This window comes from Mastomys coucha, unplaced genomic scaffold (genome assembly GCF_008632895.1).
Source record: "Mastomys coucha isolate ucsf_1 unplaced genomic scaffold, UCSF_Mcou_1 pScaffold4, whole genome shotgun sequence".
In the NCBI taxonomy this organism is placed as follows: Eukaryota; Metazoa; Chordata; class Mammalia; order Rodentia; family Muridae; genus Mastomys; species Mastomys coucha.
In genome coordinates, this window is record NW_022196910.1 from 20,737,262 (window position 1) to 20,762,438 (window position 25,177).

Here is a 25,177-nt window from a genome sequence, read left to right on the forward strand (position 1 = left end):
GTGCCTACCTACAGTGTACAAGTGCCGGGACCCGGGAGAATGAAGCCAGTAAGTGAGGCAGATGAAAGTCTCATGTGCTGGCCAACTTCATTCAGAGCCTTAGACAAATCTATACTCTTAGGGTTAAGAAGGGTCACCTGAGTAAAGTTCTCATGCTGTCAAGCTATAGACAATTACAAGGACAAACCGCATGTGGCAAAGTCATGTTTTTCCATAGAGACATATAAGGGATAGTTTAAACACTTAATTGAATAAACAGCAAGCAATAATGAAATAAACTCAGTCCTATCAGACCTGGAGGAGCATGAAAACGCATTCTAAGAACAATTCTGTGTTTTGAAGAAGCTGAAGTCACAAGACTCTTGGCTTGTTTTCTCTTAAGCACTCAGAACTCTTCTCATACAATTCCATTCCTGGACTGTGTTCTGACATAGAAGGCCCCAGGTTTGACACCCAGTATGACCAAAAACAGTATATAGATATACATGTATATATAATGATATAATGAGGAAGGGTTTGGTTGATGACCTGATACTCTTTTTTCTTTTTTCTTTCTTCTTCTTCTTCTTCTTCTTCTTCTTCTTCTTCTTCTTCTTCTTCTTCTTCTTCTTCTTCTTCTTCTTCTTCTTCTTCTTCTTCTTCTTCTTCTTCTTTTTTGTTGAGTAGCTAGAGGTGGGCACAAGGATTTATTTTTAAATGTTTCCATCCTTAGGTAGTTTATAATATTGTAAAAGCTTTCATTTATACAGCCCAATTAAATCCTGATGAATAAATCAGTTCAGAAGACCAGATTTTGGATTTGAAGATTGCTTGGAAACAGCTTTAGAGAAGTGGGTTTTCAGTACTTTTTTAGTTGGGGACTTTATATATATACTCATAAAATATTTTAAAAAAATTTTTTTTTTTTTGTTTTTCGAGACAGGGTTTCTCTGTGTAGTTCTGGCTGTCCTGGAACTCACTTTGTAGACCAGGCTGGCCTTGAACTCAGAAATCCATCTGCCTTTGCCTCCCAAGTGTGCACCACCACTGCCTGGCTCATTTTTTAATTTTTTTACTAGTTAAATTCATTTAAAAATTTATGAACTATATTTTCCCTCCCCCAACTCTTTTCCAGAGCCTACCCACACCATTTCATATTCTTTCTTTTCCTTAAAATAAAAAACAAGCCCCCCCCCCAGGTACACAAAAGCAAAACAAAACAAAAAAAAGCAAGGGGGAAAAAAGCCCAGAATTCCTTTGTATCGACCGACTATTGCTGAACTTGCCCCTTGGCCTGGGATGTGATCGATAAGCCCAACATCAGCTCTATTGAAGGAAGCTGGTTTCCCCTTTCCTTGAAGCTATCAAGGGCAAGCAGCTTCTTGGTTGGGGGTAGGAGTTTATGTCTCTCTCCCTCTCGCTGGGCATTTGTCTGGTCTGAAGTTGTGCATGCTGTCATAGACTCTGTGTGAATTCCTCTAGGCATCAGCTCTGCTGGGTCTGGAGACCACCTGTAGCTCTTACAGTCCTTCTGTCCCTCCTTCCTCATAGATCCCTGAGCCTTGAGGGGAGGGATACCCACGTCCCAGTCAGGGCTGAGTGCTCCACCATCTCTAACTCCCAGCATGCTGTCCATTTCTGGGTCTCTGTGTTAATTACCATCCAGTACAGGAGGCAGCTTCTCTGCTGAAGGGTCTGTGACACACTGATGGACTGTGACAGCTATATGGCAATATGTTGCTAAGAGTCACTCTTACACAGTTCTTGAAGACCCCTAGGAGCTTTTGTTTGTTTATGTGAGTTGTATCTGCCTATTATAAATGAAAACAGAAAATTTAAATAATAAGGGAATGTAATTTACTGGAAAATAACTAATATTAAAAGCTCACAAATATTTTAGAAGAAAAATAACTTCTAAAATAATATGAAAAGAGTAACATTATTTCCTTACATGGAAAACTCAATAAAATCTAAAACCAGCTGAACTGTCACCTTGCAGTGTGTACTTTTGCATAAGTCTGTCAAAATAGTTTATGGAATATACCTTGTGGAAAATCTTAATGTGTACTTGTGGAAACAGCATGGGAAAGCCAATAAATTCTTAGCATTATCATGAAAATTGCTTGACTCCCTTGCAAAGATTTCCTAGTTTATGCTTTAGAATCTTTGTTTTAGCCCGTAGTGGTGGCACACATCTTTAATCCCAGCACTTGGAAGGCAAAGGCAGGCGGATTTCAGAGTTCGAGGCCAGCCTGGTCTACAGAGTGAGTTCCAGGATAGCCAGGGCTACACAGAGAAACCCTGTCTCAAAAAAAAACAAAAAAGAAAGAAGGGAATGTTTGCTTTAGAGCAGCGGTTCTTGACCTGTGGAGTCATGATCCCTTTCCTGGTCAATTGATCCTTTCAACAAGGGTCACCTAAGACCATAGGAAACACATACATTTCCGTTATGATTCATAATAATAGCAAGTTACAGTTATGAAGTAGCATCATTTTTATGGTTGAATGTCATTACAGCAGGAGGAACTGTATGAAAGAGTTGAAGCGTTAGGAAGGTTGAGAACCACTGACTTAGAGCAAAATGAAGTCAGGGTAGTCCTGGACCTTGGGTTGTACATCCATATGGGCCTTTTCTGTCTCTCAGTAGTCATTCACTAAATTTTACTTTTGAGATTGACTGTCATTGAATACATACATTTAGTTCTGTATAGACTCTGTTTGGATGTGGTAAAGTCTCCTAACTATTACTATAATTAATCTCAGCTACATTCTTTGACTTGGGCTGTATTTCCTTGTATAAAATGGGAAGAGCAGTAGCAATCAATGAGGTTTTCGTACCATTTGTGGACCATGTCTCTGGTAATAATACTACCTGAACTGTTACAATTTTGTCACATGTATTTTGGGCTATGTGATGGCTATCCTTGGTTGTCAGCTTGACTACATATAGAACTAAAACCTCCAAATGGAGGGAATACCTCTGAAGAATGTTTGCTTAATTCGAAGTAGGAAGAACCACTTCTAATGCTGATCTTTGAGGCAGGAAGACTTTTAATCGGGCCACACCTTCTGCTGGAAGCCTATATGAGCCATGGAAGAAGAAAGCTCTTGCTTGCTCTTACACTGACAGCAAGTTCACTCCTTCACTGGCATGAGAGCCGACTTCTTTGGGATTCCAGCATCTACTGAAGACCCGCTGACCATCCATATTCATGGTCAGAGCAACTACTGGATTCTTGGACTTTCTGTTCATAATCAGCCATTGTTGGATTAGCTAAACAGTAGCCTGTAAGACATCCTAATAAATCCCTTTTCTATATGTAGAGAGAGAGATTCTTTCTATAAGTCTTGTTTTTCCAGAGATTCTCTGACTAATACATGCTAATTTGGTTACATTTACAAAATATACTAAGCAGTGATTGTACTGTGTGTCTTGTTTACATGTTACTATAGGAAAATGATTTTTGTTTTATTTTATTTAAAGTTATCTCCTTCTTTTGCGTTTTTGTCTCGTACTTATGTAGTCCTTCCAGCAAATATTGTTCATCTCCAAGGTGCTCAGAATATATGGCTGATAATTAGAAACAGTTAGGAAGCTGTACTGTATAGATGCATTTGAAGCTGAGTTCATAGTAAAAGGAACACTAACTAGTTCTAAGTAAAAATAAACTTGAAAGAGGAAAGAAACCAGCTGATGTACTTTTTTCTTCTAATTGTTGTATTTATTGACTTTTATATATATTTTATTAAAAGATTTATGTCTTATTTATTTGAGTACACTATAACTATCTTCAGAGGGCATTGGATCCCATTACAGATGGTTGTGAGCCACCATGTGGTTGCTGGGAATTGAACTCAGGACCTCTGGAAGAGCAGCCAGTGCTCTTACCCACTGAGCCATCTCTCCAGCCTGACTTTTTTTCTCCTTGAGACAGTCTCTCTCGATACTATACCCTTGTCTTGCCTGGAAGTCACGAGGAGACCAGGCTGTTCTTGAACTCACAGAGAGCTACCTGCTTCTGTCTCCCATGTGCCAGCACCATGCCTGAACTGTGCTGACTTTTGTGACTCCTAACAGAAAGAGAAGGTTACGAAGGACCCAACCAGTGCATTCTTGTTCATTGAGCAAGTATGTGCTCATTCTATTCTCTGCTGGATCATGCTGTGTATGGACAAGCGTTTTAAAATCTCTTGGCCTTAAGCGGCTTCTCTGCTAACTTGTAACTTGCTCTAGGCTTTTAACTCTTTACTTGGTAAGTGTCTTATGTATAAAATGAGGAAATGTCAAAAATGTTGTTAACCATTAATGGTTGAATGAATTAACATATATATAAAGGTTCAAACATTCTGGCATATAATACCACTTGGCTGCTTTCCTGTTACAGAATACACTGCAAAGGGAATAGACATTATTTCATCGATAGTACTAACTTGTAGCACTCCCATAGAGACCATAGAGGCCATTCTTTTAAAGTGACTACTGAAAAATTGTAAGAGGAGACTCTCATTCATTCACCTCTTTGCTGTTTGAATCATATTTTATCACCTTGACTTACACCAGAGAAAACTGATAAAAGACCAGCCCTGACAGTCTTTAGGGTGTATTCTACCTAAAATTATATTTGAAATGTCTTTTTTAAAAAATTTGTAGGTACTTATAAGAAAAATTGATGACTTTGAAAGCTTCTAAATTTAATCTAAAATTACTAATGTATATTGTAGGAAATAATAAATTTCTTTTGAATTTTTTTCAGTTTATTTTGTGAGTTTGGAAGAGTTTGTTGGAGTGGCAAGTGCCATGTGTATGAGGACAGTTTGGCGCACCAGTTGTTACTTTCTACTCCGGTCAGAGTTTCTAATTCAAGTTGTTTGTTTGTTTGTTTGTTTGTTTTTGAGCCATTTCCATAAACCCTATAATGATGACATTTTCATACACGAAGACAGTGTTCCTTGATCATCCTGTCCCTAGCTCCCTCTTCCTAGTCCTCATTCACGAATATATATTGTTCCCCCCCCCACACACACACACACAAGATTTCTCTGCATAGGCCTGGTTGTCCTGGAACTCATTATGTAAATAAAACATGCTGACCTTGAACTCACAGAGATCTGCCTGCCTCTGCCTCCTGAGCGCTGGGATTAAAGGTGTGCACCACCACACCTGGCCTAGATTGTTGGGACATTTTAATTTCCCTCTTGATTTTTGTCATTACCCTCCAGATCATTCAGACACTTTTCCCATTTATTTCTCAAGATGCTTGTAGAGTTACTTTGTTACTGATCTCTGTTCTCGTCCCTGAGAGTCCGATGGCAAGGAAACACTGTAGTTCCTTTAGAGTAAGACTTGTACAGGTATAGCCTAAGATAGGATGTGTTTTGGAGAAAGTTCCATGGGCTCCTGGGAAGAAATGTGTGTGCTTCCACTTTTTGAGTAGAATATCCCACAGGTACTCTGTTAACTTTTCGGTATGTGGTATAGTTTAACTGAGATTTTGTTGCTGTTTTTTTCCCTTTTGCTTGATCTGTCTTTTGAGGAGAGTGGACTATTGAGGTCACCTACATTACCGTATCTGGACTTACATGTCCCTCTGTCCACTAATTTCACTTTTTGGAATTGGGTATGCTAATACTCAGTGCATATATATTTGCAGTCATTGTATCTTTTTAGTGGCGTATTCCTTTCATTGTGTCTTTTGTGACCTTTGTATCTTCTGACTTAGTTGGGCTTTGAACTTGGCCTAGTCGGATAGTAGTATAGTTATTTGGGCTTACTTTTAAGTTTCATTTACCGCGAACATTTCCTCTCCATTCACTTCCAGTCTGAGTATCTTTGCCAGTGGGCTGAGGCTTTTTGGTTTTTTTGTTTGTTTGTTTGTTTTTTGTTTTTTTGCAGACATCAAAGGCTGTTGTTTGTAATTCAGTTAGCCGTGTTTTTTTTTTTAATCTTTTAATTGGAGAGTTAGACTATTTAAGACCATTTATGGTTAGAGTTGTTAAACAAAGTTTGTGTTAATTTCTTCGTTCTTCATCTTAAAACTTGGCTGGCTTATTTTATTATCCCCCACCCCCAATTCATAGACTCTCCCGATACAATTTATTATTTCCTGAGCTCTCCCCAGTGCTGGTTTAGTGATTGTGAATTACTTTACACTCATAGAAGGTCTATTTGATTTTAAAGGTTGGCTGTGTTTGATACGGTAACCCTGGGTGACAGTTTTGTTTGATGACATGGTCCATGCTCTCCTGGCCTTTGGGATATCTGCTGAGTCTGTTCTTTTGAGTGTTTGCCTCTATAAGTCATCTGACACTCCTTCCTTGTGGCTTTCAGCATTCTTGTTCTTTCTTTGTTCTGTACTCTTAGCATAACTACAGTTGGACTTGGGGGTTTAGATGCTTTTGTATTTGGATCTCTGTTTCATTCCTGAGATTTCTGACATTTTCTGTTATAACTTCGTTGACTAGATTTACTGCCTGGCTAGTCTGCGTCTTAGCTCAGTGTTCCTCACTACTGATTCATAAGTTTGGCCTCTTAGTACTGTCCTAAGTGTCTTGGTTTTTAGTGCTGTGGCCATTTCTGACCACTTGCTTTCTTGCTGTCTCAACATTCACTCACTGTCTCTCCTTCCCCATCTCCTTCTCCCTGTCCCACCCTCTCCCTCTTCCTGTTTATACTTCAGTATTAAAATTCCTTGGCCTTTTGTCCATCCTTGGAAGTCTTTCTTCTAAGAGGTCTTATGTCTTGGTGGTTGATTTGAGTTTTTGATTGATTTGTTGAACTTCAGTTTTAAGGATTTCATATTGTCCCACCAGAATCTTCCTCTTTGTTGAATTTCTCATCCAAACATTACAATTTTTCACCTGAATCTTGTATTCACATGTTTACTTCATGGACTCATTTATGAGTCTTCTTTAAACTGAGCTTTAGAATTCTTAGCATTTTAGGGGCTGGAGAGATGGCTCAGCAGTTAAGAGCACTGACTGCTCTTCCGAAGGACCTGAGTTCAATTCCCAACAACCACATGTAATGGGATCTGATGCCCTTTTCTGATATGTCTGAAGATGGTGACAGTGTGCTCACATATATAAAGCAGATAAGAAAGTCTAAAAAAAAAAAAAAAGAATTCTTAGCATTTTTATCTGTTCACTCCTCGTGGATTCAGTTATTAAAGAGTCAAGAATCTTTACCTGGCTCCTTTTATATTTATACTTCTGTGTTGTGATTTACCCATATGTTGAAATTATTATCTTTTCCACTTTATATTACAGCCTTGTCATGGTTTTTGAATGAGAATGGCCCTCCTCGGCTCACATTTGGATGCTTGGTCCCTAGTTAGTTGGACTGTTTGGGGAAGATTAGGAGATGTAGACTTACTGGAGGAGGTATGTGTGTCACTGAGGGTAGGCTTGAACTCCTGCTAAGCCCAGTCACAGTCACAGTCACATCTCCCTCCCTCTCTCCCTCCCTCCCCCCCCCTCTCTCTGTGTTTCTCTCTCTTGTCTCTTTGTGTGTATCTCTCTTGTCTCTCTGTGTCTCTTGTCTCTGTGTCTCTCTCTGTCTCTTGTCTCTCTCTGTCTCTCTGTGTCTCTTGTCTCTCTGTGTCTTCTGCTTGTGGATCAGATACAAGCTCTCAGCTACTGCTCTTGTGCCATGCCTGCCTGTTGCTATGTTTTCTGCCATGATAGTCCTGGACTCACCCTCTGAAACTATAAGCAAGCCCCTAATTAAATGCTTTCCTTTAGAAGTTGCCTTGTCTCTTCACAGCAATAGAACAGTAACTAAGACAAGTCTTAGATAGCATTCTTCAGAAGGGCCCAGACCTCAGTACTCTTCAGAAAGGAGAAAGCAAACCACTATTACAATAACAACAAAAAGAAACCTGATACAGAAATACGATAAAAATAAATTAAAGGGAGCTATCATTCTATCCATAGCTGTTGGGAAAAAAAAACAGCAAAAATAATGCAAAGTAAGCTGTGATGTTAAATATTTATTATAAAACTAATCTGAGGAGGGTCAGGAAGGGTGCAGCCATACAGTAAAAGAAGGCAAAGAACACTTGAGGAAGACAGTGGTAATGGAGCTCAGATACTATCAAAGCTAAGCAGAATGTAGCTGGGAGAGAGAAATCTATTTTTGTCAGAGGACTTAACCCTGAGTTTATCAGCTACACACACCCCAGGGCAGGCCTCATGTCCAGCGGTAGTTGACCAACACCAACCCTTCTCCATGGTTTGTTGTTTTGTTTTAAGAGAGCCTTTGTGGTGGTGAGTCTGTTACAGAGTTGGTGACATGAGGAGCACAGGTTCTGTCCTGGAGGGGGGAGAACTGAGGGTCCGGCCTCTACCCACCCTGCTCATTGCTTTCAGACACTGCTCAGCAGCAAACCACTGTGCAGGAGGAAGGAAGCCATGGAGACTGAAGAATCTATCAGATATGGGCTCTACACTACCTGTCCCACCCAGCAGCAAACTGTCAGTAAGGCAGTTCTGGAGGCCACGCCCAGAGCCGCCTCCATTTCCACTGTACTGTACTGGTCATGGGCTTTGCACATGCACAGAGGGCAGGCCCACCACCAACACCTCATCCTCCACAGCCTGAGATCTCTGCTGCTCAGTTCTCACCCTTCCCCAACCATACTTCTTTCGCTACTTCTTTCACCCAGATGCTGTGGCTGCCTTCTTGACGTGTGATTGTCGCCTTGGGCTCAAGTGTCTGCGGTAGATAATCTCAAGCACTAGAGACCTTGTGATTGTCGGCTTCTACCCACTGGGAGCCCAGGTTGGAGCTGGCAATGTTCGAAACTTTTCTGTGTGCCACCTCTGTTTCTCTGTGCCTCTTCCATACTGGTCACCTCCTCTTGATCCCCAGTGGTCTTTCCTTTCCTTGGAATATGGCGCTTCTCATTTACACAGTGGTACTGGGGAAACTTTGTCTTCCATTGTACTTGTGAAGTCTAAAACAATATTTAAATTACCTCAACTTCATTCTCCCTCTCTGAGAGAAAAACTGTCTGCTCTAGATACTAATAATTTCCCATAAACTTATAAATAAATATTTTAGAGTGAATGCAAATTTTAAATTGTATTTTTTTTCCTCTACCGGATTCAGGAACAAATAGACATAGTTTAGGAAAAATGCTTTCAAATTGTTCTGCTCATTTCTCTCATACTATATCCATGGTGACTACTGTACAGCCTGCAGGTTGTCTGATTAACTTGCAGGGCATTGCATCTCGTTCAGTACTGAGACTGCTTTTGGTTGTCTTTGGTATACTGTTCTGGGTCAAGTGTCAGGATAGGGCGCCATTATTATTATGCCATTCCAGGCCCATAGCATCTCTGAGTTTAATTCTTCTGCTTACAGAGAAGAATAAGAAAGAGCAGAAACCTTTCTTGGTATTTTGTGTCATTGAGGATATGAGAAGTAAAGCAGTGCTTGCACAGAAGGTGTCAGATTGTGTGTGTCATCTGCAGCACAGCAGGGCTCTGGGTTAAGCTTAGCTGGAAGGAGGTGCCTACAGCAAGAGATGCTGTTACTGTTCTGTGCCAAGGCTAAAAACCAGATCAAGGCTGTATGGGGAAAAGGTCATGTTTTCCTTTTGCTTAAAACAACAACAACAACAACAAATCTTGTTTTTGAAAGCAGTTAAAACTGTAAAAAAGGAGATTGACTCTTGGGGAGGGATTTTCATGATTCACATACTTTTGAGGTTTCTATTTAATGTATTGTTACTGTGCCTAACTAAATGAAGGTTTCTCTTCTGATATATGGGTAAATTAAACTATTCTAGTCCTACTACTGATGAGTTCTGGAGAACTTCAGTGTCCTGCTTGGATTTTTGCTTGCCATGTGCTTGGATGCCCATTGACTTGTATTCTGATCACATTTAGAATCATGCTGCTTCAAAAGCAATTATATCAAACAACATGATAGAAGACAAATTGATTTTGTAACATCAGGTCAGACTTATAGTATTTTTATTACTATATAAGATAAGCAGTAAATCCTAATAAGTACTGTATTTCAAAGATATCTGTTGCAATCATAAAGTCCTTGAGATTCATAAGTTAATTTATTTATTTATTTTGGAAAGGAAGTCCTTATGTGAAATATCTTCATTATATTAAAGTAGGCATATTACAACTTCAGGGAATATTGAATTTGGTTCCTTTTTTCCTCTTTACCCCCCTTCCCACTATATCATTTAAAATTGCAAAGATCTTTTATGACTTGTTCATCAGCATTGCAGTATAAAGTTTAAAACATGCTTATTCTTCAATTAAAAGATTTGTTGCCTATGGAGCTGAGGGGTGTGCAGCCCCTTAGGACGAACAACAATATGAACTAACTAGTACCCTCAGAGCTCCCAGGGTCTCAACCACCAACCAAGGACTGCACATGGTGGGTCTGATTGTTCTGGCAGCATGTGTATAGTAGAGGATTGCAAATTCGATCATCAATAGGAGAGAGGACCTCGGCCCTGTGAAGGTTCTGTGCCCCAGTGTAGGGGAATGCCAGGGCCAAGAAGAGGGAGAGGGTGGGGTGGCAGGCATGGGGATGGAGGAGGCAACAGGGGTTTGTTTGTTCTTGTTGTTTTTGTTTGTTTGTTTGTTTGGAGGGGAAACTGGGAAAGGAGAAATTTACGTGTAAATAAAGAAAATATCAAAAAAAGAGATCTGTTGCATGTTTAACTTTTTAAATTAAGTATTTTAGATGCATTAGTGACAAAGTGCAGTGGTCACTGGGGACATTGTTTTCAAATTGAGTAAGTGCTGGTGAGATGGCTCAGGAGTGAGATGCTTGCTGTCAGGCCTACCAGCCTGAGCCCAGTGTCTGAGACACATGGTGGAAGGTGAGGATACACAATTGTTCATGTACCTACATGCATGCGTGTATAAATAGATTAGGGGAATAAAACTGCTTATGTGAGCGAGGTGTAGTAGAGGCCCCTTTAACAGTCCCCGAGTCGGTATGTGGCCATTCCTCTGTAAGACTGCTGGCTCTGATATAGTTAATGCTAACCCTCGAAGAGACTTCTGTGTAGTTTGACCTTCATTTTTTCCTGTGAGTTGTTAGTCAGCTTTACTTAGGATGATAGCCCTATGGCTAAATCAAGCACTAGCTAAACCAGTGACGTGTAAATGCATACATAATTCCTGTGAAAAAAGGTCCTGGAGTCGGGTGGAAGGAAGACAACTGAAAGTCTGCAGAGGTTCTGAACACCTAAATGAGTTTGACATTGGCTGCTTTAGGCCTGTTTTCAAGTTTTCCTTTCACTCTTAAATCAGCTAGAAATGGTGTGTATTTGTTGGTGTGTGGTTTATTTATATGAGGAATTCAGATTTGGGGATGGGCTTTCATCTAGAAAAGGACTGGTAAGCACATTTGAATACTTTATTATTCATTTTAAAAGGTTTAGGATGCACACACACACACACACACACACACACACACACACACACACTGTTTTTTCCTGAACTACCGATAGATTAGTAAGCTGGTCCTAAGTTAGTTGCTCACTAAATTTTTATTTTTAGTGACTATACCGTCTATTTTGCATTTAAAAAAATTCTAACTTAAAAAAATTAATAGTAAACTGAAATACTTTTCCCCCACCAAGGTCTTTTTTTTTCGGGGGGGGGGGGTGTTGAGACAGGGTTTCTCTGTCTATCCCTGGCTGTCCTGGAACTCACTCTGTAGACCAGGCTGGCCTTGAACTCAAAGATTTGCCTGTCTCTGCCTCCCAAGTGCTGGGATTAAAGGCTTGCGCCACCACCGCCCGGCTCTGAAGTACTTTTTTTTTTTGAGAACCTTAACAATAGATTTTATGGCAAAATTGGAATAGGAATACTACATTGATTTCTGTAGTTCATACACCTAATAGTTTCTGCAACTATTCATGCTGATTTTTATTGTCCTTTTGTTTTTTAAGGACTTTGTAGTTACCTAGGAGTTAGGGACTTTATATTCTTTTCCATCAGCCTTCTGAATGTGTTTAGGGAATGAAGGGGAGCTAGGCTTCCTCTTATATTTCCTTCAGCTGATGCTTCAAGGGTAGACTCTTGGGCTCTTGACCAAGTATAATGGCTTCATTTAGAAATATCAAAATATTTCATTTTGAGTGTATATTAAAGCATAAAATACTTCCATAACTGGAATATAAAAGGAGGCTATTTTCTGTTTGTTGATTTTTCTTAATAAGTTGAGGAATGGAAAACACCCTTTAGAACTAAGTGGTACTGGGATTGGCTTGCACTCAGACTCTGAGGCACAGTGCCCAGAGAGGGCTCCAAAGCTGTTTTGCTGGCTGCCCACTCTGAGCAGCTGACTAACCAGCTGCTGAGCACATTGATCTGGTCATGATTGCTTTCATCTTAGAGCAGAGCAAGTTAACACAATTTAAATGCAGAGCCACATGAGAAGCTCCTGACCTCAGGGTAACCTCTTTTCTTACCTTTGAAAGAAGGAGCGTTCTTGTCACTTCCCAGTTCTAGCCACAAGATGCTTGGGAATAGATAGCCACATAAAAAAGACCGTGACATTTCAGCGATTTCTTAACACAGGCAGATCTTACACTGGATCTTCTAGTTTTCCTTAGTGTAAAGGGAACATTATTCTGAGCCTGCTATTACATGTTGAGTAAAGAAAGAGTTCTGTCCTTCCCTATTCTTTCTCCTTTTTTAATACTTACTATAATCTTCCTGGAGCTCCTGTAGATGCAGCAGGTAACATAGACCTAGGACTGTTCTAAACATACCTTTTCCCTAAAATGTTATGCAAAGGAGCAGCAACTCTTTCTGATAACAAACCACTGCTTCTTGGTATGTGTGTTTGTGTGTGTGTATGTGTGTGTGTGTGTGTGTAGAGCAGAAGCTGGCATTTGGTTACTTCCTCAATTGCTCTCACACTTCTGGAGAGAAGGTCTCTCATTAAACCTGAAGCTTACAGTTTTGGTCGACCTATCTGGATCCTCATCCTGGGTTATGTTACAGGTGCCTGCTGTGCAGCTGGCTTTCATGCGGGTGCTAGGGATCCAAGCTAAGATCTTCACACTTGCTCAGCAGAGTTACCCACTGAGCACTCTACCCCAGCTGTGTATACTCAGGCTTCTCGTTGATAAGTCTAGGTCTCTTGTTCTTGTTCTCCGACTATTCCTCTGTTCACTACACAGTTTTCATTTAGCTTTTCTTTGTTTGCTTCTTTTTTGAGACAGAAAAGCACTAGTCCAGGATAGCCTAGAACTTGCCATTTAGCCCCGACTACTCCTGAGGTCACACCAATCTTCCTGCCTCAGCCTCCCAACTTTGGCATTATAGGTGAGAGTCACTGTGCCCAAAACTCTGAGCTTTATTTTGTAAACACTTCAACTGTGTTCCTTCCCTGACTTGCCCGAGACGATAGCTATTTCACCTACAGAATGTTCTGAATGGCTGTATTGATGAACATCTGAATATGGCGGTCAGTTTCCAAGTGATAAGTTATATACCTACTTTCTTCCATTAATTATTTAATTGTAGAATAACTAACCTTAAATCTGCCCTCATTCATTAAGCATAACTCACATTCCTTTAGTGGTTAATAATAAATTCAGGACCTCATAATATGACTTTGAACAATTAACTGTAACATTCAAACTGCTGCTTTACTTGGTTACATTTTCCTGGTACCAAAGAAAACTCTGTTATGCCAAAGAGCTGTGCTAGACTCTTGAAGGGCATATTTAAAGAAAAAGAAGAATCAGAAAACATTAAAAATATCATGAGATAAGGAAAAGAAATAAGAATAAGGAAATACATGTCAAGGTATGTTTAAAATGACAAACAATAAATATTAACAGAAAACGACAACTTTTCAGCAAGTGAGAATACAAAGATGAATAAGGCTTAGATTAAAGGGAAAAATGGCTTAAGTATGAAAGAAATGCAATACCTTTCACTAATCCTTATTAATCTTTTTCTTTGGTGAATGTGGAGTAGATGGGAATTTAAGATTTCTATGTAGGTGTCAAATTAGGACTTACTCAGTTTTTCCAGTTCTGATTTTGAATTTCTGATTTTGTTTTATAAGATCTATAAAAGGTTATTTTTTCAAACTTTGTTTTTTTAAGTGTTTGCCCTTATTTAGAATTTACATAATTACTTCAGAATTCATAAGAAAATACCAAAAGTTCTTAACTAGATTTTAAAGCTAAATATTTGCAAACCACTACTGTAAGTACATAAAAATGAAGAAATAAAATCATGCAAGTGGTTCTGCCTACTAATCCATTTTTTAGCAGCCTCAGACACATGCTAAATTTGTGCTGTGTAGAGCAGGAATCCTACAGACTGTTTGGAAACTGTTTCTCCTTTGCTGCATCCCTTGTTACATTGTGCCAAGAGAAAGTGTACCTGGGAGAAGTAGGGGGGTTAGGAGGAGAATCAAGAGAGCCTTGTCTACTTTTTCCTCTCACTGTCTGGCAGCCACAGAGCTACCCTGGCAGGCGCAGAGTGGTGATTGGTTCCAGTGTGCAGCTTCTGCATGTCCATAGACCCATCCTCGTCAAAGCTTAGTTAAAATGAGCTGGTCACGTGCTCCTCGGAGAGCTGCATGTGGCCATTGCTGAGCCCCTTGGCTTGAGCTCTTGGCTTCTAGTGTCCTGCTAACAGCTCACTCCTTTCAGAGGTTCAGTTCATAGGGTTTCTGTTTCAAGGCTCTGAGTTGTAATAATTCCAGCTACTTCCTCTTTGTTTCTTTCAGCTCTGTGCGATTCCTGCTTCCATAATAATCCATCTCTTCCCTTTTTCCTTTTCAATTCTCCAGTTCTTGGTTAGCAATTTACATTAAATTCTTGGGGCCGATGAGATGGCTCAGTAGGTAAAGGTGCTTGCCACCCAGTCTTATGCCCTGAGTTCAGTCTCAGAGACCCAATGGTGGAAGGAGAGAACTGACTTCTGCCAGTTGTCCTCTGACCTCGACACATGTGCATGTTCACATCTCACACACGCATACACAAATACATAAATGTAATAAAAATATAGAAAAAAATGTTAAATTATAGGTGTGATACTTGCCTTTTTATCAAAGTCTTGACTCGTGTACTTGTGCCGGGAACAAAATGAGGCTGTCTTCATATCGTAGTTACTGAGACTCTGCAGTGTGGAGGCTTCCTTCTCTTCTGTTCTTCTGTCAGGTAGCCTCTCCTGTGAGCCCAGAGGTGGCTGAGCAATTCATTTTCCTACTTCTGTTGTTTGCTCTTCTGTACTTCTTATTGCAAGGGCAGTGATGCTGGGTTTTGTTTGTTTGGTTTTGTTTCTTCTCTACCTAGTCCTTAATATAAGATCTATATACACAAGGTGCACAATGAGTATTTCAACTAATGAGCATGCTTGTAGATCATTGTGAAAGGCAGAAGATATCTGCTACAGAGATGGAACTTACTTTAACAGCTGGCATCTAAACTTCCTCAAAGGTTGAAACCAAATCCTGATGTCGTAAGTTACATAAAAGCTCTCCAGAATCCACACCCGGAGGCTTGACTGGGTCTTCCCACCTAGGTGGCTCCTGAGATCCAAGCTGCTCCTCCTTACTGGCTGTTCCTCACCAGTTCATGTAAGGTATTCCAGAGAAGAAACAAATCAGTCTGTCGGGATGCAGTACACTTTCTTAGGGGTTTGGCTGTTGTGCTTTACTTTCAAATAAGTCTTCAAGCATACTCTTTCCGCTCCCCAGCACTGGACCCACAAATTAACCTTGTGTTCTTTGATGTATTTGGTACTTTTTGATTTGGAACACTCCTCCCCTCCCCCAAGTGGTCTCCAGGTCTCGAAGTTGGCACACACACCCTTGCTGATTTCTCCATAATGATCTGTATTATAGACCCTAATATCTTTTCTGTTGGACTATCCATTAACTATGAAGAAAACACATTTATAATTATTGTGGTTCCTGGTTCTCTTGCAGAATATTTTAGCTGTCTCAGGTTTGTGTTGGCTCACAGTTTTGATGGTCTCAGTCTGTTACTGGCTGCCCCTTTCTTTTAGGGCTTGTAGTGAGGCTGTCCATCCTGGCAGGAGCACTTGATGGAGGAAAATCACCTCATAGCCAAGTGTGAAAACAATGAGAGGAGAAGAATGGTTGGTGCCGTCCTTTGATAGATAGCACATCCTCAGACACTTATGTTTCTCTTACCAGACCCCACATCCTCTCAGTTCTGAGTAGCCCAGCCCAGTAGCCCAGTGGCTCTTTAATTGCTAGACCTTGGGGGAACACTTAACAACCAAACTAGAGACATTACTTCTCATGTTGGTCTGTTCATCTAATAACTAGATAGCTTGATAGATAGATATTTTGGGATTTTAAGATTCAAGGGAGAATCTCTTTGAAAGTTTTGTATGTCTGAACAATATAATATACCCTCTGCTGTTCCCAGTGCTGGGTAACAGACCTGCCTTCCCTATCCCAAGTGGCTCCCAACTACCTGCCTCTACAAAGAGGGGGTCCTGATGTCTCTGACTTCTGTCAGCATGTGCACATGGCCCCTCAACAGACATATGGGAACACACCTAATTAAAAATAATAACAAAATCAAACCTTAAAACAAAAAAAAACCCCTACTAAGTCAGTAGTCTGAGATTATAGTTATTTAGCAGAATTGAAGAATATAAGCCTGTCCTTTTGACCTTGATTATTAAAGTATGTTGTTTATTACCTTCAAATTTTTAATCTCCTGTTAGTTTTTAATTATACCTGTCTACTCCCATTATTTTATAAACTTATTAACCACTGTTTTTGATAATTTTCACCGAATTATGGTAGTCACAGTTCATGGCTCATGACGTATGGTTACATGTTACAAAAATATCTTTTAGTCTTTTTCAGTCAATAAAAATGCTGTATACATTTATCTACTAAGTCCTTGGTTCTCAACCTTCCTAATGCTGTGACCCTTTAATAGAGTTCTTCATGTTGTAGTGACCCCAGCCATAACATTATTTTTATTGCTACTTTATTGCTGTGATTTTGCTACTGTTATAAATTAATCCACAAATTGAGAACTTCTAATCTAAGCAATGTCTTTATTTCTAGTTTTATGAAAGTATTATCAATCCAAGGTTTTGATAAAAATATCAATCTTGGGCAGGGACATAGTGTCTTAGTTTTTCCCCGGTATGCTTTTCCTCAGGCTTCCCCTTCCCTTGCTCTGACTACAGATTAATCTTGTGTTCTTGGGGCTGGAGAGATGGCTTAGCACCAACTGCTCTTCCGAAGGTCCTGAGTTCAAATCCCAGCAACCACATGGTGGCTCACAACCATCTGTAATGAGATCTGGTGCCCTCTTCTGGTGTGTCTGAAGACAGCTACAGTGTACTTACAATCAATAATAAATAAATAAATAAATAAATAAATAAATAAATATTTTTTTAAAAATCCTGTGTTCTTTGATATGTTTTCATCACTGCTACTTTTTGATTTAGACTCCACCCCTTCGCCCCTGCCCCACACATACCCAAGTGGTTTCCAGGTCTTGAAGTTACAGAAATTAATCAGCAGTAGGGTGTATTTGATCCTCAATACCAAAGAAAAGGAGGAGAGCTGTATCTTTGAATTATCTGGGAGAGATTTACAATTTTATCAGACAGTATTGTTTCACTGTGCACAGTTAGTAATGATGGATTTTAAACTATAGGACATAGTAGTCGTGAGAGCAAGTATTTTAAAAATGATTCTTTATCTTTCAGTAAACTGGTTTTATGATTTTAAAATTACTTTTTAAAAAATAATATAATTTTACGGGCTGGAGAGATGGCTCAGCAAGTAAGAGCACTGATTGCTCTTCCTAAGGTCCTGAGTTCAAATCCCAGCAACCACATGGTGGCTCACAACCATCCGTAATGAAATCTGATGCTTTCTTCTGATGTGTCTAAAGACAGCTACAGTGTACTTACACATAATAAATAAATAAACCTTTAAAAATTTTTTTACTTTTTTATGTGTATTAGTGTATTTCTGCACGTATATCGGTGTACCATAGGTGTGCCTAGTGCCTGTGGATAGTTGTGATCTGCAGCCATGTGGGTGCTGGTTGGGAATTGAACTCAGGTCCTCTGGAAGAGTTAGGTTAGAAGCCTGTGCTCCTAACCATTGAGCCACCTCTCTAGCTCCTAAAGTCACTTTTTTTCACCCCTAAGTCAAAGAGGATTTGGCACAATAGGTGTAGCTGGAGTACATAATTAAATGGAAAATTTGTTTCATTTATAAAATGATGTTCCACTATTCTCTGTCCATGTGCTTCCTTTTTAATGGGCTTTTTTCATTTGTTTCTAGCAGTGTATCAGGGTGGGGCACCACCTCAAATAGTTACAGTCACTCTTTTGGTTCTGTCCAGTGAGACTATGATGATCAAAAGCATCAGATACTTCTCTAGTAGATTATTTTCTGAATTCACTGAAACTAAGCAGCTGTTTAAAACAGAATCCCTTTTGTGAAGGCTTACCGTCTGCCAATCAATTCATTAATCATGATGAGAAAGTATCTTAAGTTTGAAGATTTTAAAGTCAGATTTTAATTTTATTTAAAAATTTAACCTATTGACTAGTAAACAATATATTTGAAAATTTGCTTAAAGAAAATAATAAATTTTTTTTGTATGGGATTACATTTTATTTCTTTTTTTCCCAGATATTTTCTTTATTTACATGTCATATGATTTCTCCTTTCCCAGTTTCCCCTCAAAAAAAAAAAAAAAACTAGACCCCCCCCCCCAAAAACAAACCCAAAAAACAAGAACAAATCCCTGTTCCCTCCCCACTCCTCCTGCTTGCCACCCCGCCCTCTCCCACTTATTGGCCCTGGCATTCCCCTACACTGGGGCACAGAACCTTCACAGGGCCAAGGGCCTCTCCTCCCATTGATGACCGACTTGGCCATCCTCTACTATATACATGCTGCCAGAACAATCAGTCCCACCATGTACAGTCCTTGGTTGGTGCTTGAGTCTCTGGGAGCTCTGAGGGTGCTAGTTAGTTCATATTGTTGTTCGTCCTAAGGGGCTGCAAACTTCTTGTAGAACTAAAAACATTTATCTTTTAAAGTCCCGAGGATTTTGAGTTGTGATTTATTTAACTTACTGGGGGCTATGCTTTCAGAGAAAACTGACCCTTCTTCAGGGAGCTAAGACTTACCCTTGACTAGGGGTAGACCTGTGTGCCGCTTCCCTCTCCCCACTGGATCTTGGTCTGCTTTAGGCTCACACAGGTTTTGTGTATGGTGTCTCAGCCATTGGTACCATATGCGTAGCTGCTCCTCTGTGTCCAGAAGACACTTTCCTTCAACTCATCTCCCTCTCCTGACTTTTACACTCTTTCCGCCCCCTCTCCCACAATGATCCCTGAGCCTGGGAGGGAAGGAGGAAGGGTAGTATGGATGGTCTTCAGGACTGGACTTCTGCAGTCTCTCATTCCCTATAACGTACTCTACTTACCTGGCTGGCTGTGGGCATCTACTGAAAACAGGCTTCTCTGATGAGATGCTTCAATCAATGTGTATAATGATAGGTCATTAGGAGTTGGTCTAATACTGTGTCCCCTTAGCAGAATAGTAGTAGTAGATTCTCTCCCAGGGTCTATGATCTGTCTAGACATAGATTCTTGGTCAGATATGGGTCTCATCTTGTGAAGCAGGCCTTAAATCCAAGAAGAATGGTTGGTTACTCCTAAGATAATACTGCCAGTATTGGATCAGTGCACATGTCTTGCCAGGCTGGTTGTTATTGCCATCCACTGGGCAATGTTGATGATTAATTTTCTGCTCTGAGAGCATGCATAACATCTTTCAGCACTGTGAAAGCTAGCCAGAAGAGATGAAGCTCCCAGGACAGCACCAGCTTGTTTTCTCCATATGGTTGGTGTCTTCAGCAATAAGGTCTTATCTCAAGTTTTGGAGGATAACCAAGAACACTGGAAATAGTTTGTAATGTTTGAAGACCTTTGGGCCTTGGGGGGTGGGTGGGATACATGGCCTCGTACACTTGTGAAGGTCAAAGGACAGTGAAGGTCAAAGGACAACTTGCTGGGCTTAGTTCTTTCCTTCTATCACATGAGTTCTGGAGATCAAATTCAGGTCATCAGGCTTGGCTTGGTGGCAAGTGCCCTTACTAGCTGAACCGTCTCACCAGTCCCAAGACGTTTTGGGTTTTTTTTTTTTTTGTTTTTGTTTTTAACATGGTTTTAATGCTGAGGCTTAGATACACCTGTTTTCTTTTGTCTACTTTGAGGTAACTCTTGCATATGGCATAAGAGTCCAACCTCACTGAATCCCATTAGAGTGATGGTTGGTTTGAGTTCTTAGTTCTACTGCTTAGGGGTACGTGTTACCTCTGATGCAAGTATTACAGTGTTTGATTACTGTACTGTTTTAGCAAACTTTGTAGTATAGAAACCCTCTAATTTTCTAATATTTTGAGGCCATTATGATTATTCAGGGTCCTTGGAATGCCATGTAAATTTTAGGGTATGTTCTTTTTTTTGATAAAACACCATTGGACTTTTGCTTGAGACCATATTGAATATGTAGATCCCCCTTGAGAATATATATATATATATATATATATATATATATATATATATATATTCGTTTTTCGAGACGGGGTTTCTCTGTGTACCCCTGGCTGTCCTGGAACTCACTCTGTAGACCAGGTTGGCCTCAAACTCAGAAATCTCCCTGTCTCTGCTCCCAAGTGCTGGGATTAAAGGCGTGCACCACCACCACCAGAGAATAAATAATCTTAATTGAGTTATCTTCTAGTCCATGAAAAGGGGGTATGTATTCATTTATATACATCTTTTTGAGCTTTATTCAACAGTATTTTTTAGCTTTTAGCATATGTCTGTTATCTCATTGCATAACTCCTAAGGATTTATCTTTTTAATACTATTTAAATTACTGTTATACCTGTTTCCTTTTGGGGTATGAGTGTGTGTGTGTGTGTGTGTGTGTGTGATACATGCACATATGTAGGCATGATTGTAGAGGTCAGAGTTCAACCTTGGGCATCATTCCTCAAGAGCTGTCTAGTTTGCTTTTTGAGAAAGATTATCTCACCAGTAAATATATCTTGTCCAGGACTTTTCTTCATTGTATTAATTTGTTCTCCTTGGATGTTAGAGATCTACTTAAATTGCACTTTTTCAAGAGTAAGTGGGTATTTTGCATGGATCTTGGATATTTGTTCACTCTATTAGGTTACTCACTTTCTGATCTACAATTCATAGAGTTTTTTTTATATTCTTGTTTATTTAAATTGGTACTAATATTCTCATTTTTTTAAAAAATTGTGTTTATTTATTTGCATGTGTCACTTGAATGCCATGACTTGTGTGTGGAGGTAAGGACGACCCTGAGGGTCTCTTCTTTCCTTCCCCATGTGTGTCTGGAGGATAAAATCAATCCCTTGGTTCCACAGTAGGTCTCTTATGGATGTGAGCCATCTCCCTCTCTCATTGGTGTGTTTTCTAAGTCAGTGTAGCATTTTCAAACAACTGAATTTTTTGTATGTCTCCATCTGCTCTTATTGTGGCCTTCTTTTAGTTAGTTTTGGGTTTAATTGGATCTTTGCTTTCTAATTCCATAAAATGTCCATTTGGATACTAATTTGAGATTTTCTTTTGATGTAGACAGTACAGCTAGAAGTTTTCTCAACACTTTTAGCTGTACACTGTAAGTTTGAGTGTATTGTATTAGTGTTTTCATTTGTCTCAAGGTGTATTCTGTGGTCAGTAGTGAGTTCTTCTGCCACATATTAGTTAGGATTGTTTTATTTTGTTTTCACATATTTGTAAAGTTTCCTTGTTTGATACTTAGTTTCATTTTATTAGATTCAGAAAAACACACACACACATACTAGACAGGGGCTCTACTGTTGAGATACATTCCTGGCAGAAGTGTGTTACAGTGTACACACACACACACACACACACACACGCACACACACACACACACACACACACACACACGTCCCTGGGTCTAATACTAAAAAGGAAAACCATTTTTTCAGTTAGTTTTGTGGTCTTGTGGTCTGGTCTGCAGTGTGTTCTATGCACGCTTGAGAAGAGTTAGTGTGCACTGTCGTTAAATTAGAATCCTGCATATGTCTGTCAGATCTTAACATTAAATGTGCAGCACTTACAAGTTCCGTTTCTTTTTGTGTGCTTTCTAACAGTTGTTGTAAGTTGGCTGTTGACATTTTCAGCTTATTGTAATCTTTCTTTTACTTTGCCCTGGAAGCCTTCCTTCCTGTACATACATTTATTTATTTATTTATTTATTTATTTATTTATTTATTTATTGGCTAGACAGTTCTGTTGGGAGCAAATGCCTTAATCTCTCCTTCATTTCCAAAGTATAGTTTTGCAAAATATAATATTCTTGGCTAGCATTTTCTTTTTCCTTTTAATATTTAAATATGCTATTCCTGGCCTTTTAAATTCTAATATATCACCAGCCTTTAAGGTTGAGGAACCCTTGTGTAGATTAAATAGCTTCACTCTGGCTGCTTCAAGACTTCTTTCCTTGGGATTTCTTTTTTTTTTTTCCAAGACAGGGTTCCTCTGTGTAGCCCTGGCTGTCCTGGAACTCACTCAGTAGACCAGGCTGGCCTCGAACTCAGAAATCCACCTGCCTCTGCCTCCTAAGTGTTGGGATTAAAGGGGTGCGCTGCCACTGCCTGGCAGGATTTCTATATTTTTAGTAAAGAAGTGTCTCAATGTAGATCTCTTTGTAATCTTACTAGGCTTTGTATATTCATGTCTTTGTCATCAGAGTTGGGAAGTTTGAGGTCAACATTTATTTTTTTAATGTATTTTTCTCCAATTTTGCTGTCCTTGTAGAATTTTCAGGACCTTGGTATTTGTGTGTGTACTTGTGTGACAGGGTCCCAAATGTCCCTTGTACTCAGTCTTTTATTTTACTTGCTAGAATTTTCTTCATTGTTTGACAAAATAAATATTAAATTGTACTACTGTAGATTATGAATAAGTGGATCCTTCCCTGTGGCATATTATTACTCAAATGTACTACAATAAGAAGTTAGCGCATTCCTTCATGGGTCTATTTAAACCCACCAAGATCTATTTAATGTTCTGTGTTAGCACGTTTACCATCTCTAGACTCTCTATTGCTGTTTTCCATCTCTAGAGTTCTTTTTCTTGGGAAACAGGAATCTGTATCTATTTATATTTCCTACTTTCTACCCTTCCTCCAGGCCCTGGGACTTTTATTTTAGTTTGTTGTTGTTGTTGTCGTCGTTTTTTTTTTTTTTTTTTTTTTTTTCCTGTTCGTTTTTTGTGATTTTTGTCTACAGTTATGAAGATATTTTTACAGTCTTGTTTTCATGCCAGATTTATATTTTGCATTTGCAGCATAACTCCATTTGGACTAACCACTTCGTAGGTGTTCATTATCCATATAGGCCTATATTTTGGATAGCCAAACTCAGTACTATATTAAAATATAGCAGCTATATATAATTGATCTATGTTATGTGTTATTATTTTACCCTTATTTGTCATTCTAGAACAATAGGCAAGATCTGTGACCAGCACACTTTAAAAAATGTCATGTCAGGGTTCTGCAATGATACTATATAATTGGATAGACACAAGGGACCATATAACTACATTAGAGACAATGGTGGCTGAAATGTTGATAGGCTTTTGATCTGGCTTGAGGGCTGGCTTTGAGTGGTGCCTAAAACACATTAGGTACTGGGTTTGATCTTCAGCACTGAAAATAATTATTGCTGTGGCTTAGTCTGAAGTATATAGAGACACTCATCACACATGCAGTACTCCAAGGGCTTCTAGATTTTCTCTCACTAATGAAGTTTTCCTCAGATGATGTAGCGATGTAGGGTTGAGTACGCAAGCTGTGTAATTACTCTTCTGCTGGGCCTGGCACTGCTTTAACCTTAGAAAGAAGGGCTTCTATAGTGCTGGCTCTTTCGTTGTTCTTGTTTCTGTCATTTGACTTCCGAGAAGGCCTCTCACTCTATAGCTCCAGTCTGTGAGGCCCGCACTGTCCTAGAACTAGCATCAGCCGACCTCTCAGGTGCTAGGACTATAGTGTGAGCCACTGTGTCTAGCTTAACTTAAAGTTTTAGGAAACAAAACGGTAGTTGGAAGTAATGTACTTTACCTTAAATAACTAAGATGTAGAAGCAGATGTCCTGAATTAGTTACTGTCATGGTAGAGCTATTCTAAAGATGCAGCTACAGAAGTGAAGCACATAGATGACATTTAGGATATGTCTATAGTTGGCATGTTTAGGACATGTCTACAGCTGGCACATTTAGGCTGTGTCTTACAGTTAGCATGTTTCTTTGGAATCAAGTTTAGCATACTGGGCTGCTTCCCTTGACATCTATATATATAAGCTAACACACACCAAAGGCTCCATTTTGCCTATGATGGAGTAACTTTAAATGGACTGAAGTCCTGCTGAAACTATTAGAAATATAAGGGAATGAGACCATTTTGAAAGTATCTAAGACTCTCAGTCTGTCCAAATGAGATTCACCGTATTTGTGGTGTCGGTGAGTTAGTTAGCAACCTTTAAACTGTTCTCAGTGGGAGGATAAAGGCTGAACAGGGCATAAAAGAGCCAAAAGCAACTGGGGACAGTGCAGAGCCTCAACTGCCCTGTCTTTATTTATTTTTGTATATTTTATTTTTTAATATTTCATATATTTATATATGGAATTATTATCTGTTGTACTTACCAGCCTCTGCTGCTGTTATCCTGCCCTAGATTTACAGCTGGAGTCCCTTGAAGGCCCTTACTGAGAAGGGACAGTTATGTGGGAGTGGGTCTGAGGTTTCAGTGTCCGAGGCTCAGTCTCCAGCAGTCTCTGTCCTTCACTGGATTGTGTTCAACTGCGGGCCTGCGTCTGCTTGGATATCCAGCTAGGGAAAGTCAGTAAAGCCTTTGTGGAGGAAGATGGCCACATCTGGAACCTCCACTCCTCCAGCTTTACCTTGCTGTTCACGAAGTGTCTGACAGTCAGTAAAATATTGCTACCCACACGGCAACAAAAGAAAAAAGTCAGCAGCAGAGACAGGTCAACAAATTACGCAGGCTGTGGTGTTAGAGACAGGAGCTTTTACACTACAGTGGTTAGTGTATTCACGAAAGTAGATGCTAAAGCTGAGAATTTCACCAGA

At 39.6% G+C, this 25,177-nt stretch overlaps 1 protein-coding gene and 1 long non-coding RNA gene across 2 annotated transcripts in view; one reads left to right on the forward strand and one right to left on the reverse strand.

Moving 5' to 3' along the window:
* Cdk17 (cyclin dependent kinase 17) overlaps positions 1-25,177 on the forward strand; it is an 80,568-nt gene that overhangs the window by 22,050 nt on the left and 33,341 nt on the right. The gene's annotated exons all lie outside the window — the stretch shown is intronic.
* On the reverse strand, positions 196-25,162 carry LOC116075999. The gene is made up of 2 exons (XR_004112775.1): positions 24,736-25,162; positions 196-666 (listed from the first exon to the last, which is right to left on the reverse strand). It is a non-coding gene; the product is annotated as an uncharacterized LOC116075999 (long non-coding RNA).